Source organism: Xiphophorus hellerii, chromosome 9, assembly GCF_003331165.1.
Source record: "Xiphophorus hellerii strain 12219 chromosome 9, Xiphophorus_hellerii-4.1, whole genome shotgun sequence".
In the NCBI taxonomy this organism is placed as follows: Eukaryota; Metazoa; Chordata; class Actinopteri; order Cyprinodontiformes; family Poeciliidae; genus Xiphophorus; species Xiphophorus hellerii.
Window position 1 is genome coordinate 14,105,118 of NC_045680.1, and position 19,497 is coordinate 14,124,614.

Consider the following 19,497-nt stretch of genomic DNA (forward strand, 5'->3'; position numbering starts at 1 on the left):
CAAGTTATTTGTATTTGTATTCAGTCATTTTGTCAGCCAATAACAAATTGAAAACAGATTTCTACTTTCACTGAGTAGGCAGGCAGTATGCCAGAGCGTTTAGGTCGTATTGTGTTCAGATCAGATCTAGATGGTTCTGCTCCTGAAACCCAACCAAAGGTTGCAGCTGCAGACCGTGCAGAGAAATTCAACCCTTCCGCTCCGAGATGACGACAACACCACTTAGGTTAAACCACAAATGTTGTAATGACAGCACGCTATCACTCCTGTGAAAGTATGGTTGTTGAAGTTGTTGACAAGACAAAGAGGGTTCAGTCGCTCTGCACAACAAAACTTGTATCTTCAATCAAAGATAACCAGATTACTTAAAATTTTTTCCTCAGCCACCGATGTGTGTTCTTCCAAATGTTTTCTGTGAATGTGATTCTGTTTCAAATGCAAAATAATTTTTTTAAATGAAATAATCAAAAGTTCAATAAAGAAAAATTGTACCAATAATCTACTGAAAATTATTCAGTCATGCACACATTAGAATCAGTAACTGGAAAAGATGTACAGAGGAAACTGGTAACAAACGTATGAATAACTAAAGCCAGTCTAGTTTCATTTTAAGAAACAAAAACAAACAGCAACCACAAGTAGATACGTTGATGACAAAGCAATTTTCAGAATGATTATACATTTCTCCCTACAGGAAGGAGTAACATACTTGTCCTTAAACAAATCTTAATCCAAAAAAACAAAATGACATAAGTGTGGTGACACAAGGTGCAGCATAAAAACAGGAACTCCCCTTTAAATAGAAGCAGGGCACATTGAAGATGTGTTTTCTAGTTTAGAATAAAGAAACTGATTTTGAAGTAAGATTTTAAATTGTGTCTAGCATCTTGTATAAGGAATTGTGGTCTCTGTAGGCATTTGGAAGAGAACCCTGACATCTCAAATGCCAGACTGAGGTTGAAAAGTAGACTGGAAAAAATAACAGACAACATTGATGAATGTAATCAGCCTTTCTGTTACCTTCTGAAATCTGTTGCTGTTACCTTTATTAAAGGGGGATATGTATTTTACGGCTTCATACTTACATGTGAAGCCAATCTTATCAATTGATTTTATCTACCTTGGCAAAGGTCTTAAAAATCAATCCCTGTGAAATATTTTAAGCAAAACCCAGGCCATCATTAGAAACATTAACCCTCCCATCATCATATCTCTCTGCAGCCAAACAGAGATTACACAAGTTAAATGCTACGTCACTCAAGCATTCATGTTCGTACAACTTCAAACCAAACTCACATTACTGATGTGTCAGTTGGCGTGGTTACTGTATCTAAGTGGCTTGATGACATCGTTATAGTCATCAGCACAGAGCAGATGTCCAACGTTATGATCAATGATTAATTTTTAGTCAAGTCTAGGAGCACAATACTGCAAGATTTATGGACTAAATTAGAACAAAACCACTTTAGATGGCCTAGTTCAAGGCTCTATGTGCAGTCAGAAGCAGTGATCTACGATTGAGTGACTCTCACAGAGAGCAGCTGGGTAAGGTTTGTCCCAATAACAGTTTGTATAGCTCGTCCTTGAACCAGAAATGTATGAAATGTAAACTGTGAGTCCCCCTCAGGGAAACAAGAACCTGGCTGAAAACGCTGCCGGGTGGGTAGAGGGCACTGCTTAGGTAAACTGATCCTATATCAGCTCCTAAAAGCTCTGAGGCTGCAGTTTATCACTTCACCTTGTTCATTTTCTCAGAATGACAAACAGAAATGCAGCAGGCAAAAGTGCTCTACATAAGCAGCGGCCCTCTAAGAGCTGTGTGTGTTACGAAAACAAATTCTGAATTAAAACAGCTGAAAAGACTTGCTTAATTACAATTTGCATTGAATGATATATTGTACGGCATTGTTACATTTATGTAGATAAGGAGCATCTCTTATTTGAATATCTGGTTGCGTAATGGTGACAAAGATAATATTTTGTGTCTTCCTGTCAGTCATGGGAACAACAACCATGTTAGATCTCACAGAGCCTCACCACACTGTGCAGTTACCATCGCCAGGATCCAGAGGAACCATTGCCACATCTACTAATGTAGTAAATCTAAAAATGACCATCATTTATTCTTAGGAACAATGAGGTGTTTTAAATCTAAGAGAAATACACACTACTTTGGATTCTTCTGGTAACACATTGTAAAAAGAAAGCAAGGTCTCAGAAATCAAACCTAACCCAAACATTATTCTGGAACGTTTTAAATCGCTGTAGGGGAAAAAGGAAAAATAGTGCAACTTGAGACTGATGAGCTTACGCCTGTGCCAGGCGAGTTGACCACAGTCCCCAAAACATGCAACATTATAAAATGCCAAGACATGCAGAACTGCAGAGACCACATAAGACGACACCTTCATTATTCCCCATCATGGGATTTGTCTGCTTCAAATTTGTCACTTTAATGCCTGAACTGCTCACTCTACTACTTTTATGAAAGGCATATACAAAATAGGGTGGGGGGATAGATGGAGAGAGAAAGGCAAACATTTACAGGAGGGCCGTCGGGGGACAGTAAGAGGAGACGGGGGCTTTGAGATAATAGAGCTTCCTCCCTGCAGAGGGGATCCTCTGTGGCGGTGCCCAGCATTCCACAGATAAGACTCAGGGTTGTCTGCTTTACGCAGGCTTAGCCTGGCACTTTAGCTGCTTACCAGGGGCTGACAGGGAGACGGCAGAGGACAGCGGCTCTCTACCTGCTTACAGAGGGGGAGTCAGCAGCCAACAAGCTCCTTATGCCTGACATTTCTTATTAAAAAGCAGGCCCTGGTCTTTATCCTTACTGAACCCACCAACCCCATTCCAGCCTAACTAACCCCTTATAATCCAGGCAAGGAAATTGTCTTGGAGTAAATTACTTCCACTGAACGCAGGAATGTTACTCAGCTTATTTATTACCGTCCAAACATTTGGGGTAAAAGAAGTGAAGAAAAAGAAAAAAAGAAATAAGATTGCTTTTGACATTTTTATGTGCATGCAGTGTTTTATAAATGCACTCAGTTTTCCACATTTTGTTGTGTTGCAACCACAAATTGATGTTTGTTGGACCAACACAAACTATTCCAAAACAGTAAAGTAGCAAGAAAATTATTCATAGTTTTTACTTTCTTACAAAAATAAAAGTATAAAATAGTATGACACACATTTGCATCAAGCCCTATTTACTTCGACACCTCCAAATGTAAACCAGTCAGGGAATGAATTATTCTGTAAGGCTCTAGGTCATTAATATCTCTAAAATCAGTTTTCATTGCACTACTAGTGTGGAAAATTAATACTGCAAATAATTCATTGGACTGCAATAACATGAGCTAATTATGGCAAAGCTATGCTGCTCACTATCGGCTGTCTGTGATTTCAATAAACAATAACAATGTGCGTTTATATATTGCAAAACATGAAACAGTAAATAACAATCTCATATGTTTTTCTGATCTCATGTCACCAAACAAAGCATGTACAAAAAAAAGAAGAAAAAAAGGGTGTTTTGGCTAATTTAAGTATATTCTGTATAATTTTTTTTGCAACCAACAATTTTGTGCCAACAGCAATGGCTTCAACTCTCACACCAATTATAATTAACTACTCCTGAAAAAAACTGTATACAAAATTCAAGTATTCAAGTGGAAAAATGACATATGTGGCAAAAGTGAGCTAAACCAGCCCAGCATTACTCACCCCTTTTCAAGCAAACACCAAATACTTCATACATGAGAAGGCAGAACATTGCCATGAGTGCGGAGGGACGAGCAATGGAGAGGGAAAAGAAGCACTTTGCCTTTTTTGGACAGTTGATTTAGATTGCTTCATCTAAATGTATGTATACAGATGTATGAAAGGTTTGAGTGTTATGCTCTTACTCTGTGCTGGAGGCAGTAAATTTACCTCCTAATGAACCTCCCAAGGCTGACACACAAGCTCATAGTCATTCAGGCTGTTAAAATAAGGGAGCAGTGCGTCACTGCGGAGACACCAGCTGCTGACTCAAATACCAGGCAGGAAGTCTGTGACCCAGTGACAGACAATCAAGGTCAAAGGACTTCAAATTGGTGATACTGTTAACTCTCGTTCCCACATGTCCTGTCGCAACAACTCACTGTCCGAATCAACGTCAGGGACCAAATATCCCAACAGAAGAATGGTACACATAAGAATCAGTCTTATGTGGGAAAAAATGTTGTGACTCCACAGACTCCATTACGGCATCGAAGGAGTATCGCTGACAAATCAGTGAATCAGCATATCCTACTTTCCCCGTCTATTTACTCCCTGACGTTAGCATCATCACAATTCAAACAGAACATGTGAATTCATCACGATTTTCTAAAGCTGAAGCTAAACATTTACATTTTTGTGAAAATAAATTACCCCTTACAAATATCTATTGCACACTGTGTAAATAAAAATAAAACAGTTTTCATCTTTTCTTCCCAGTGACATTCTTCAGCTCATTCTGGGGAATCCCAGAATGGGATACAACCTATGATGTGATAGAAAAAGTTTAACTGAAAGCAGTGGAAAAGAGTAAAATGTATTTGTACTTTACAGTCTTCTATAGTTTGTTTAATTAAAAAAGGTTTCTTAATCTTAAACTATCTTGAAGTTGCAAGTTGTGTAGCTTCAAAGAATTTTGGAGTTGCTATAAAGAAAATGAAAATTCTGTCAAATCTGCTGAATGTATGGATACACCAACCCACCAGCCACTTTTCACTGAATCAGCATCAGTGATAAATAGGCAGGTGAAATTCAGCTTTTTGTCCTTCAATTTAGTAAATGCGTCAAAACGAAGCACTGCACTTCCATTTGCAGACTATAAACTCATCAGCCAAAGGCATGGACTTCTTCAGTTAATACAATCAGATAAAGTTATGGAAGAAATTATTTGATTGGAGATAAATGTCATCCTTTATTTTCTGTTGGACTTAAAACTACTCCTAAGCCTGTCATTGTAAGCGATGACAATGGCATCACTTACAATGACATAATAAATTAACATGAGGTTGTTGTGTCTTATTTTGGATATATAAAAATATTTCCCAGTTCCAGTGCTAAGTGTTCTTTACAAAATTAAAGTTTATTGGTCTTTGAGAGAGCAATTACCAATATGTCACTTGAAAGTAATTTAAAAACAATATAATTGTTTATTGCGATAATTACTGGGACAATTTACCAAAATGTGTTAATGTGAGATGAATAGCTACTCCTTCTAACTTGAAGCTTTTGTTTTCCTTTATGTGTTGCAGTCTGCCGGCCAGGTCAGACCACAAACCAGAAATTAGAAATATAGAGCAAAAGTCTGATTGGTGTGTTTCTAAAGGAAATATCTGTGGTTAAAAGACGATGTTGAAAGCAATTCCTACTCAATTTCAACATATTTTTCTTTAACTTCAAAATTTCTTTTTTTAAATCTTTCAATTTCCCTCTAGTGCATCCTGATGCATCCTCCTTCTCTCTCCCAGGGGAAAGCAGGGCTGGAGCCTCTGAAGTATCCATCGCTACAACAACTCTCTGTGCCTGACGTAATGAAGATGAGGAGGCAAACACTGTCTGAAAGTTGGCTGAATGTCAGACAACACACAAAAAAAATAGATTCAGTCTGTATGCACCGGTGTATGTTGTCTCTGTGTTTCTTTATTGGCTTATGTTCTCTATAAGACTCATTCGTGCCCAGATGGAGTGAGGCTGCTGTGTGGTGGTAAATCAGCCTCAGGGATGAGCTTCACTAGGAGGAGCAGTTCTAAAAAAATACATAAATGCTCATTTTAAAACAAGCCTGTGAATAGTTTAGAAACCTCTCCCCAGATCACTAGCCTTTTAAAATATGCAATTATAAAAAAATAAATAAATAAATAACACCCAACAAACACCAACTCAACTGTTCATAGGCAGAGGTAATGTGAGACGAGGAAGAAGAGGCGGCTGTAAAAGCTCACCTCCCCCCACCAGCATCTTCAAGTCAATTCCCAGCCTGACCAGCCACGAACAATAAAACCAGAGCTGAGCAGCATCTGCCGTCTCTGTCTAAAGGAAAGCATAAAGGCGAGAGAAGCCACAGGGATTCCCTTTGACTTGTGGACATTAGCCTATTCATGCTCATGGTCAAAGCAATCCCCCCAGCAACAAGTAATCTGCTAAAAAAAAAAGGAACAAAGCAACATGGAAATACATTACTAAACGCCATACATTTCTGCCAAAGTATGAAAGATGAACAAAAGTAGCTGACAGTCGGCTGCTTAGCTTTCAGAAATACAGCCAAACACAAGCAGGCCAGCTGTGTGACCCAATAAATTACCATAACTGTGGTGGACTACGCTAATCAATTACAACATGGGGATTTGACCGCTCTGCATCGATCTAAAACTCCCAATATCATGTGTCAGAGTTGTGTATCGACAAAACTAAAGAGGGCTGCTGTTCCTCTGCCATCCCACGAAAGTATGCATGACCCCAAAAGCAAGCATGAGTTAGGCAAACCAAACAGCACTGAGATGACCTCGTTTCAATCTGCTGGCTGCAGCAGACTTTTCTGGCCCCCATGGCTTATTAACTCTCACTTCTTGTTCATTTTACAGTGCGGCTACGTCCTCACACTATACCCCCCATGTCTCTCAGCCCTACTGCTGTGTACTTAACTCCTTCCTCAGGAGTGCTTCTTTTTCCACCCCACCATCTCCTGTCGTATCACAGGATCTCCCCCAACTCTTCCTCTTTCAGCCCCCCATTAACATTTGAGACTGTTGTTAACGCAGTCCAGATGCTAACTTTTACAGAGTAGAGACAAGAAGAGACATTGCCATGCACCAAGCCGCTTACCATACCCCCGCATCCCGAGTCCTGTTTTAGATTTAAATGTAATGCTTCTTCATTATTTTGCGGCTCAGTCAGTCATACTGCAAGGTCAAGCTTCACTGAGAAAAGTGGAGATGCAAAAACAGGCAAAGAACCGCCAACATATAATCCAGGGTTTGAACGTACACCCTACATTGACAGAAGTCCCGAAATTATTTTATTCAGAAAATACTGCATGAAGAAAATGATGCATGGACATCCTCAATCAGCGTGATCAGCTTGAAATTTGAGATTCAAAGCAAGAGGGTTTATGTGGGACACACCAGAGCAGTGAGGCTGAAGCATGTCTGACTTAATGCAAACCAGAAGCCTCTGTTTCCAAAATTGGCTCATCCTGGGATACCATACGGGTTAGTGGTGACAGGAGATTCCGGAGAGATTTCCGGACCAGACATCGCAGCCATGCTGTAGTAATAGACTTGTTTAGGTCAGCACTGGACAAAAACAGTTCAAAGGAAAGACACATGTTCCAACATAAAAGCTCCTTGCACTATAGACTTGAGTTGGATAGCCAAACTTAGACCAGCGGGATATTGTGAGATGCTGCAAGTAATTTATCCACATATTTTCTTAGATCATGCAGGTTTAAATAGTTGTCAGATTGTAATAAACAAAGCTTGCCTGAACAGCTGATGAATATTGTGGAAAAATGTAATATTAAGTCTTCAAGTAAGAGAATCTCACAAAATTGACTGTTGTTGTGGTTCCTTTGCCATTTTATGGCAGCATATTTCCATGCTGGTTTGGTTCCCAAACAAACCATTCTATAAGATCATACTTCTCCATAGTTTATCATTCTTATTTTACTTAAGAATAACAATAAAAGATAGTAATTAAAAAAGTACAATAAGAATTCATACCATAATAATACTTTCATAGCACTTGGACCAGTTGATTTCTATTTTATATCATTGATTATAATTTAGTCTGAAATATGATTGACACTCTGTTTATAACCATTATTAATCAGAGTTATATTTTTGTATAATTTTTTACCGTAAACCAGGAGTCGATTATACAGAATTATGGCTTTCATAGTGGATGTAAATCTAAAGATGAGTATAAATCAATTCATGTTCAGTAGAACCAAAAATGTCCCAAAAAAGTCAGGTACAAAAAAAAAGACAGCACAACAAAAAGTTCCTAATGACCACAATCCAGCTATCAGATTAAGATAAACAAAAACAATTTATCAGAGAAAAAAGGAAGTAGTAAACCGAAACTGATTGATTTCTATCCCTTGAGCTGATTAAACTTTTTGTTTTTGACAACTTTGACATCTTTCAGGAGTAATACCAACCTCCCCTATTCCTCTTTTCAGCACCAGACTCCAATAATAAACGAATCAATAACTCAGATTGTTGGTCTGATGTGATTCTGCTGCAGCAACAAGCTGTTCAGTCTGGCATATTTTATTATGCACGTTTATGACAGGAGAAACTTTCATATCTAATGCTGACATTAAGGCATGTTTAAGTCCAACGGGATTTTAGAAATCAGGCAGTCTGTCCTGGACCTAAGGGCTATTTGGGGGTTATCCAGCCCATGATCAAATTTCAACCAAGTTTCAGCTGTCAGACAGATGGTCTCACATTTGACTTTACAATTCTTTGGTATTCAGAGGGTTTTGGTTTGTGGTCAATTCAATTTCTGCCAGGTGTACCATGGCTGCATAACAAGCCAAAATTATAACACCTCTTCCACCATGCTCAGCAGTTGCTTTGAGGTGCTAGTGCATCACTGATGATGTCTTTTCCCCGTCATTATTTTACCGCACAGACTGGTATGCTCCAGCCACATCCTGAAACCATGCTTCCAAAATGGTGATCAGATCTGCTGAAGATTAGTTGACTAAGAACATTAGCTCAGCAGCATCTGGTTGCAACTTTGTGTCTTAAAAGCTATGACAGACTTCAGATTATTCTTGTTTTTATGACAGCATTGACATTCATAGAAAACCTTTTCTAGCAGCTGGAATTTAGTATAACTTTGTATTGGTGAGATTTTAACACTAAGCCTAATCGCTTGCATTGAGAAGTTGTAATTTGTTCATGTCTTTTAAAAGATGCTGCCCTAATAAGATGAGCATTTGTTCGGTCCAGGTGTGTTTGAAAGGAGGGTAAAACCCAAAACCCAATATAGATTCCTTTTTCAGGAAGTACTTCCTCTCTTGATTTGGCTTAATAAACCACATCTGACAAAAACACTGAAACATACAGTGTGACATCTGGAGACGCAGAGCAGCTGCAGGCCAAAGCAAAAAAAGAAATCAGGAAGAGAGGAGAGAAGGAAGCGATGAGAAGGCGGAAGACAGAGAGAATTATTGTACATGCTCATGTGGGCTGCCCACTAAAAACATTTCTCAACACATGACTCTATTGTAAGACCAGAAGAGTCATTGCATCACATCAAGCACATAGTTATTCAAGACATAATCTGTCCCGTTCGCATGTAGGTAGCAGACTATTGTTTGATGAAAAGAAAAGGTCCAGACAGGTGGGTGTAGCTTTTCCTTTAGCTCAACAATTTGCATTTTTGGAAGCATTCAATACTGGTAGTAGAATGACATAAACAACATAGAGATTTAAACATTTTACTTGAAAGTGTAAATAAAAAGACCAAAACCATCTTACTAAAGAAGTTTTAAGAGTTTGGAGTAACAAATGTATAGAAAACCTTGCAGTGAACTGGTGCGACACTGACTCCTGCATTAAGATTTTTGTTTAGCTGAACATTATATTGAGCAATATTGAATCACACATCACATTTTGTGAAATATGCAGTTATTAAAGCAAACCCAAAAGACATAAACTATAAAGCAGCTTTCCAAAAGCCCCAACAATTTCTTAATGTATCACCATCTCCTCTTTTCATATGGGTCATATCACGTCTCCGTCCCGTTGAACTACCTGGCCCAGTCATGCTGAGTGATCACTGTTGAATGTAATCCATCCAACATATGGAGCCATTCATCAGTTACCAGACTCAGACTGCATGGTAAAAATAGAGCAAAAACAAACAGAATACAGGGGAGCTCAGCCAATAGTGAGCACATAGCCAAGGTCTACTGCTGCTGCTCCATTTCTTCCTCCTTCAACTTTGGGCTTGTGTCTTTCTTTCCATCGACTTCCCCCTCTGTGCCTCTCTTGTCTGACCTCTTCTGGTACTTTTTTCCTTCTCTTTCACTTCTCCTGTCACTGTTCACAGCCTTTCAGGCATCCAGTGGTCAAATACAGCTGCAGTCAGCACAATGAGAAACAGATAAAACCTTTGTGCTGGAAATAAGCAACCAAAGTGATTCAAAATGCATACCTTGTACGAGCTGATAGGTGTGATAAATCCACACGAAAGGCTTACTTAAAACACCATAACATGGTTAATGTGACAAATATTGTTTCCTCATTTTAATCCACATGCTGTTTTAAAAGCTATAACAATGTCTACATCTTCAATAAAGCATAGATCAAGGTTTTATACCATTTAATGTGTTTGCAAGTGGAGAAATTTTGGCTGCTGGGTCTTTTTTGCCTCCAGTAATACCTTGCTTCCTCCTGCCATAGCACACAGAATGGGAATGGTTTGTCATCTGCACAGTCTAGCATGGCTAAGTTTACATTTTCTTCCCCTCACGTCATTTTAAAACGAGTAACGAACAGCCTTGAGCTCCATCTGTTTTAAAGTTGAGCAAAACCCTCCGAAAAAGATGCCAGAAAGTTGAATTTATATATTAAAACTCTGAGGGGATTTGTGGTGCGGCTAAGTAAAAATGTTTTACATATTTTATACTTCTAAATAAAGTATGTAAAAAGTTCTTCATGGCAACAATTCACACAAATTATAACTTCAATTGACTTTACTAAACAGGTCCACTCATTTCCAGTTTGAGAGACCAGTTTGGTATAAATTAAATTTTTTCAACTTATTCACAACATATATATTCCAGTTCAGATAACAAGCAACTACATTTGTAATGCAGTATTTGAGAGATTTTGTGGCCTCTTAATTCCACGTGTTAAGGCGATTTTGATTTTGCAAAACAAAATAAACATAAAATAAAATGTTCTCGTTTCTGTCTTAAAGTTTAGAGTAAGTTCTTGTTATTTTTTTGTAAATAGATCAAAGGTTCTCTCTCTGAATCACTTATATAGCAACAAATACAGCAGAAATCTCCAGGTAACAAGTTAGTAAATGTTAATTAAAACAAAAAAATAAAGAACTGCAGCACAATATAAGGCCGATAATGTCTCTCCAACATTTGAAATATTTTTTGCACATCTAAAAATATAGAAGTGCACCACATCCCACCATATTCAGATTCTCTTCAACATTCATTTAAAATAAATAGCATCCAATTTAATATTCAAAACCAAACAGCTCTAACTGATGTGTGTCAAATAATTTATTTCCTAAAACTACAAACAAGCCTTAATCTGCCGCTGAGCAGTAGCTTGGAAACATCAGTGAGTGTGTGAACGAAAATTACTGATTTCATGTATAATTTTTGAATGTCCCAATAAAGTGCCATAAAAGTCTGATGTCATTCCTTTTCAATTTACCAAACTTTCTCTTGTAATTTTTACATTGGGACCAGTGAAAGAATTAATATACGTGTGAAAGAGAGAGTAGAGAAAGTGACAAAGCACTGCAGTAAAACAGGGTTTCACTGTTATTAAAAAAGCTAAAGATATTAGAGATTTTACCTGTCTTTAACAGTTACACAAATGATTAACAGGGTTAGCAGAGATAGTAAACAGCAGTTTTTCAGTCTATTCCCTAGAGAATGTAGAGCTTTTTTCCTTAACTGTGAGAGACCTAAAACACAGCCAATATTTCTTAATCCAGCTTGTTCAACGACCGATGGAGATGGGCTCTAAAACAGTGTCAGCTTTTTGTATTTGCTGTAACTGCATGCTGTGGTTTCCTGATTGAACACCGGGATGCCTCTGAGGAAACTAGTTTCCCCTTCTAGAAACCTTAAACCTTTTGAGCTTTCTCCAACTTCATTCTAAGCATGATCCTAAACATAGCTAAGTGATCTTCTTCCTAAGTCAATAGCAATAAGTAATTAATCAATTAATGGGATGATAAATTAAAATAAGCTTGATAATTTCCATTCCGATGATTAATATTTTTTGTAGCAAAATTTTGTTTACAGATACATCAAGTTCATTGTATTTATGGTTTCTGTTGACAGAGCAAACTTCCATTACGATGCAATTATCAATATCTTACTTGAAAATTATACCAAAACAACAATATTATCATTTATCACAATAATTACTGGGACAATTTATCATCCAGTAAAATTTATCATGATGACAGGCCTACTTCTTCCTTCAGTAACAACATCCACAGAGAAGAGTGTTAATGTCAGCACACTAACTGAAGTAAAAACAAATATTTTTTGTTTCGGACCAGGGCTAATCAAACATCAAATCATCCAGAGATTCTGTACATTTGTGCAGTACAAAAAAGTAAGATGATACATTCGGCAGCAGTTGTCTGCCTAAGAAGCTTGGCTGATTACATAGAGATGTCATTTGCAGTAACTATCCTCCTGAACATGTGGAGATTTTATATTATCTGCACAGTTACATTTGGTGTGAGTTAGTGTTTTGTAAAAGAAAATAAACAGTTATAATGTTTAGCAGCCACTCTTATGATCAATCTTCATAACAGTGACTTTGGGACCTTTTATCAGTTTCATACTGCAAATGTGGGGTTTATGACAAACCAATGAGGCCTGTTTTCAATCAAACAATTATTGTAGTTCTTATTTTTATTATTATTTTCCACAACAACAAAGCCATCCTGCAGACAAGCAGAAACACACAGGTAAGCAATAAGAAACAGATGTAAATGAGAAATAGATACACACAAAGAAAAGCAGATGTAAGTGGCGCTCATTAGCTGTGGTCTGGGCCTCATAATTACATTTTGCACTATGGCGCTGAGCAACAGCAAACAGAGCCTCAGGGCGTGCCCTCTCCCAGTTTGCCCATGATCCAGAGTCAAGGGACAAGATCAGTGGCTACAGAGGACAAAAGAGCGAGTTAGTAGTAGTCTGTCTTTATCCACACATATGCTAGCATGGATTCATATCTGAACTTGATCATAATCCAGTAAAAAACAGACTTAAAAGTCATGCAATAATACCAGAACCTATTGTGGATATGATTTTGTGAGTACTGTGTTTATCCAGTGCCATTATGTGGTCGCTCCATATTTCTAGCTGACACGTTGCAGACTCCGAGTTTAAGTTCACGGTTAGAAGCACAGTCAAAAAGTGAAGGCTGGGTAAAAAAAGGTTGAGGGTCTGCAGCCCAAAAAATCCCAACAAGAAATAAAGATAAAACATGCTGAAATAAAATCTTAAAACCACATAAGATCCCGGCGGACAAGCTGCTATAAACTAGCCTAATGCGTCTTCCATGACGCAGGTAGACCACTTTTCACGTCGCTATGGAAGATTTTTAAACTGTGTATTTTTCTGAAACTTTTGACTCACAACAGAGTCTCTAAGCTGACTTTAAACAAGGAGTTTTAACATAGTCATCATCATAATCATGCTTTGCTCCCTATCAACTTGATTTGTTTGGGCACGGCGATGATAGCTGAGTGAGGTTCAAGAAACAACAAACGATTTGACTGCAAGTAAACCATCGTTTACCAGTCAGTCTGTCTTTCCCTCGCTCTTCCCTCTTTCATTAAGACTGGCTCTATTTATAAAGGCCATAAATTCCCCTAACCGCACTGAACGAGCATTCAAGGAGAGAGTTAATCAGGAGTTTGTAGAACAGAAACAATCTCACTTCCCTCCTTTTTGTAACTTTTCGATTGCTCACTGAGATTAGTGGTGTCATTTATTTAGAGTTCCTCCACTAGATTCCATAATCGATGGATGGACGGTCGGACAGCTTAAACCACAGAAAGGGAATAATAACTCAACCTTTTTTCAGACTCCATTTTTTTCATGGCTACTTATGGAGACTTGAAAATCCTGTTTCTTTACTTTCTGCCCATCTGGCTCAGTTTCTACAACATGTTACCTCTTTGCAGCAAAGCTGGGTCAAGAGTCTCTGCAGAACTTGAAGCCATTCTTCCTGAAATCTCTTGGCAAAGAAATGCAATCCCTGGAGCATTACGGTGATGGAGCTAAACTAAGATCTGACACACTTTATGAACACATCCGTATGCATCCTGATGTCCCACTTCTTCTTTCTGCCCTTGTTCTTTCCGTTCAGTATTAGGACACAGGGCAACACTGTAGGGAATTGTCTAATTTTAAAAACAATCTGTTACAGTTACGGCCTGAAAAAGGTGGGAAAAAGTTGAAAAACTAACCCAACTAGTCCTAAGGTTTCACAGCAGTGGAATGACAAAAACATTTTCCTGATACATGCGCACACAAATAGAAATGCAAGTCTCAACAAGTCTAACATATCTTGCCAAGCCCTTAGCAATAACCTTTTTATTCTCATGAGTGTGGTAACTTTAACTGACTGCTTTCACACCTGACAGTTCGATAGGCTCGCTTTGATTAGGGACCAAAATTTGTTGTAATATCAGTTAGTGGTTTGCTTTCACGCAGCACTGTGTGGAACGAACCAAACACTTTAATTAACCTGTTTACTCTTTCACCTGTAGTGGGGTTGCAAAAAGAACCACTGTAAGAAATGACATGACAATCTCTGAAAAAGACATGAGTCCAATTTGGACACAAAAATTTAGTGGAATCAGATTTTAGAGGATGTAGGACTTCTCTTTGGTCAGAAACAACCATGGGCCATTTCTCCTGCTAGTGCTAAACTCGTGCATCTGGTTGGATTGTAATTACCCAAAATGCCCTGTGCTGTGGCCCATTTCCTGCTTTTGGAGTGGTCTCCAGTTCGCTTGGCATTCACAAATGCATTTGAACCACACCAGAGTTCACTTCAATCAAGCCAAAACCTAGGTTTGTAGGCAAACCAGAGTTCGCTTTTTTTGGTCCACATCAGACCAAAAAACTAACCAAAGTTCAAATAAAACAGGCTTATTCAGACAAAACATATGCTTAATGCCCCTTTCTCCCAAAGCTACATTGACCAATGCCTTAAAGATCAATCAAACTGAACTGTGTCAAAGTTTTAGATCAATTTCACTTACTTCAGACTCAATTGCTAGATTTTCCTGACGCAGTGAAGTACATACAAATATTCTCTAAAGATCTTCATAATTTGAAAATAAGTCTAAAACTAGAAATCACATGTTCAGAGGTGGATAACTGTTAAAAAAGTGCACTCATGATCCTGCTAAATGAAACAATCTAGTGATTGCAGTCCACATCTGCAGTCTTAGGACTGCAGCTGTGAAGTCATATGGTAATGAAGGTTGGTTGTGAAGTGGTGGTTATGAAGGCAATTTCAGGTAGTCTTCATAACCAGGTGCACCAGCTGCACACAGAGACAACGCATGCTGCAAAGGGACTCATTAGAAATCTCTTTGCAGTCACAGCTCAGCTCTGTTAAGTCTGTTCCTTTGCACTCATTCTTCCTCAGACTTAACACAAAAACTCATGAATAACCTGAAAGTAGAGTTATGAGAATGGGTTACAAACTTGTTTTAGAGTAAGTCAAATAATGAGGTCAGACAACATTTTGTTTAAGCATTACATATTCACAAGCTGTAAAAGTAAAATTTGTAAGAGTTAATTGTGAGACAAGTGTTCCAGTAATACTAATTTGCTCCCCATGTGCAAGTGAAATTAGGTCACCTCTTAAATCATCATGCAAAAACAAAATGCACATCTAACCAGACTCAAGTAGTTTTGCATTAAAAAAGGGAAACAACCGTCTTTAATGTGATTCAAGCCGAGGAGGAAAACAAGCTGCAAAGCCACAGGGTTACCAGGTAACCTGGATTATTAGAGTAAATAAAACATACATTTGTTAAGGTAAAACAAACACTCTGTAATTTGAAAAACACTGAATGGATAAAACTAATTTTGAAAGAGAATACTATTAAACACAATAATGCTGATCAGTTCTAATAATAGTCAAGCATTATCTCACCAAAACTATTGAGAGATAACAAACCCAGTTTCTTTGTGCCACTTATCAGTTTCTCCACAGTTTCACACAACCACCAAGATGTGTTAAACTCCAAACTGAAGGTTAGATGGTATTCCTTCCCATCCCCCCCGTCTTATCCTCCACCACTGTCAGATCTGTAGCAGGGTAGAAACCATTAACGGGGGGCCATATGGCCCCTTTCTTTCAATTGATGGCAGGGAGCCATTCTGTAGACCGCCTGAGCATTTTCAAGCACTTTAAGGAGGAATGGGGTGTAAACATACAGAGAGGCATTGATGGATTCTAATTCTAACAACAGCATTTTTGCAATCTATGAAATAGACAAAAGAATCTCATACTGTTTGGGAAGCGCTAATGCAATAATAAATTTGATTAATTATAGGTATTAAAGGTATATCAAACAACATCATTGATATGAAGAGATGTAAATTGTATAATTCTGTTGCTCACCAGATTTATAATGTACATTACATATTGACAGTCTAGTATCACATTACTTTGCATATTATTATTACTATTTTGTCATTAGTGATGTTCTTATAATGAAATTTTTTTCTTCATATTATCTGGGTGGCTTTAAGAACCTTAAGCTTTCTTTCTCTTTCAGTCTCCAATGTGCTAATTAAGCCTTTTTGTGCATTTTGTTGTGCTAACTAACTTCCAAGAGACATGACATTTACATTTTGCATTTTAAAACACTGTGCTTCACACTATGCTAATAATTGTTTGGCTCACTCTTGTATATGTTAGATTCTATATTTTGATGCCCAGAGCATCAAAATATATGCCAAATCCAAATCCAGCACCCATATTTGTTACCCACTATTACCAAATATGGGTTTAATTCAGTAAGCCACTATTAAACCATCAGTAAAACAGATAAACCAAGTAATCAGCAAAAGATTGGTCACATTTTTTTCTTGATTGGTTCTGATAGATGAGCAAAAAAACATAATTGTCTAAATATTTTAACCATTAATTAAAGCATCAAAATTAAGAATTCCCAGCTTGATCAGTCTATAAGTACATAAACAATCAGAATAGATATTGGCTCACTTTTTGTAACCTTATAAAAGTCTAAGGACACAAATAGTAATAACCTTGCAATCACTGTATCTCCAATTGGATTCCTAATTACCACCTTTAACAAAGTGTGTTATATTTCTTGGAATCAAATATCAGCATTAGTGAAAACTTGCAGGTGAAATCTCAAAGGGTAACAGCATTGCCCAGGATAAGCCTTATAAGTGGATCTCTAGTGTATAAATATTACAATTAGAATATCTCGCTGTAAAGTCTGAAGATCAGGGCATCAACATATGGTTGCCAGTCTGACATAAGGAAGCATGCCTATGAATTTTCAGAAATGTCATGTGAATAATCTCACCAATATGTCGCCTCAGTACTAAGCATGTGAAGTGACACATTTAACACTGTGACAAAGGTTTCAGCAGTCGGTTTCTCACTGCTAATATTACCCATGAAGTCGAATATATTTAGAAACAGTAACAAGTTACAAAGCAGTTATGTGTGAGAAAATGCATTTAGACAACAAATACATGAGTTCAGCAACAAACCTAACAAACCTTCACACAGCTCATCACACCGCTGTTTTATATAATTTTACCAATCATAGGCAATCGCATCTGCACTCAGCCATAAATTGTGCCCCATGCAGCACAAAAAACATCAGTTACCATGAAGTGGTGATTGTGTTAAGCTGCAGTAGCCTCTCTTTCTGGAGAACCCTGGCTGGTCTACAGGGAGACAGCAGCGGCTATAAAACCATGGACTCTCATTGATTTCAACAAGGCTCCTGCTCACTCAAACAAACCAACCCATTGTCATTTGGCCTAGTTAATCACATTATGCCTTTTGAACAAGTGGAGCTACATTTTCAACTCCTTTCCACACACGGTAAAATATCAGGCCATGTTTTTAACACTAAACACCAAAATCAGCCTTTTTGGGGGGGGGTACAAATGCTATAAAACCTCAATTTATGATGACAGACTCGGACCAATAGTTAGAAGCCACTACAAACTAACTTCCTTTAAGCACTCATCTACTTTATTAGATAAATAATTTAACAAAAGAAATCCAAAAGATTTCTAAGCGACTTGATAAGCTTTAACTTAAAAGAAAACGCTGCTTTCAGAGCCGCGAGTTCGTTTTACAGCATTCATTGAACGTACCTTTTCCTGCTGTTTGTCTCATTGTCCTGGTGTAATCCTCACAGCAGCATTCCCCGCGATGAAACCGAGTATTTGTCTAAATTCACAAACACGGCGCTGCTGTGTTTCTTTGTTTTCTCCTCGTCTTGATGGGAAACAACAGTTGATTCAAGCAGGCTAACAGCAGCGGTGGATTCCCAGTCAGACAAAGCTCAGTGTTCAGTCAGTTTCGGGGTTTGAAACGGACGAAACAGCCCGAGAAAAAGACATATCCGCATCCTCCTTTTTGACGTTTCAGTATAAAAACACAATGTCGTCTCAGTGAGGACAAAACAGGACAGAAAAGTCAACTATATCATAGTAAACGGTGTGGTTATAGTTCGGCTAACCAGCTAGCCTGCCGCTACTTCCTTTCTCCTTGTCTTTAATAACAGTAGCAGCCTAAGCGTTGAGAAAAGTTGAGGAAAAAGGCAGATTCTGCACATTCAAGGCACCCTGTTGCTGCCAGGCGTTTGTTAGAGGTCAGCGCCCCCTGCAGGATTCAAGGGTCAGTGCTACAGGGTGGAACAAAAGCTTTGAAACAAGCTCAACAGTGTGCAGAATCAGTAGCGCCACCCAAAGGAATTTAGGGGGATAACTTGTTAAGCAGAAACGATACGTCAGGGTGTGCGCCATAATGCGAGTGGCAAAATCGCCTAGGAAATTACAACTAAGCTTGGAAACGTCGGATTAAAACATACAAAAGTCTACCTCCGTATAATTTTAATTGATAATTTGTATAAAACCTAATAAATAATCAAGTTAGTGATAATAATAATGGCCATAACCAAGCAAAGTAACACTGTAAACTTAAAATGTACCTAAATCCACCTTAATTTGATGATGAAAATACACCAAATAACTACATTTAATTCGCTTTTAGTGACAATATCTACAGTATGTTTATTCCACCTATTTTGTTTTGTCAAATGTTTAAAAATGAGGCGATTGGACCTTTCAACTTTGCTTAGAATTTTTTCTGGTAATTAATAATCATGGATAAATTACAAGTGTCATGAATGCTATATTATAGTGTTATATACTTACTTATGTTCGTATGAATATTAAAAGTCCTATGGGGACAACAACTTTTCTCCATAAAAAGCCCTCCAATTACCTTCCGTACATCTTCACACTAAACGTTATGCTCAGATGCCCCGCATGGTCATGTTTGGAGCTAAAAATAAATATACTTTATCTGCAGCAAGCAAACATTTTTGCAGGCATTCTCAACTTTCAAACCAAGCTCATCATAAACTAGCTTTTCTTTATATCACATAATACTCCATTAGGCCACAAGATGTAGTCATTGT

General features: G+C 37.9%; 1 protein-coding gene across 10 annotated transcripts in view; it reads right to left on the reverse strand.

The window, feature by feature from the left end:
- Positions 1-18,607, reverse strand: part of myo9b (myosin IXB) — a 68,943-nt gene extending 50,336 nt beyond the window's left edge. For 3 of the 10 annotated variants that reach the window (XR_004340372.1, XM_032571240.1, XM_032571242.1), the window contains exon 1: positions 18,167-18,607. The gene's annotated coding sequence lies outside the window, so the exon portion shown is untranslated. The remainder of the gene's footprint in view (positions 1-18,166) is intronic. The other 7 variants (XM_032571237.1, XM_032571238.1, XM_032571236.1 and 4 more) reach the window with 4 other exon arrangements.
- Positions 18,608-19,497: the final 890 nt, after the last annotated feature.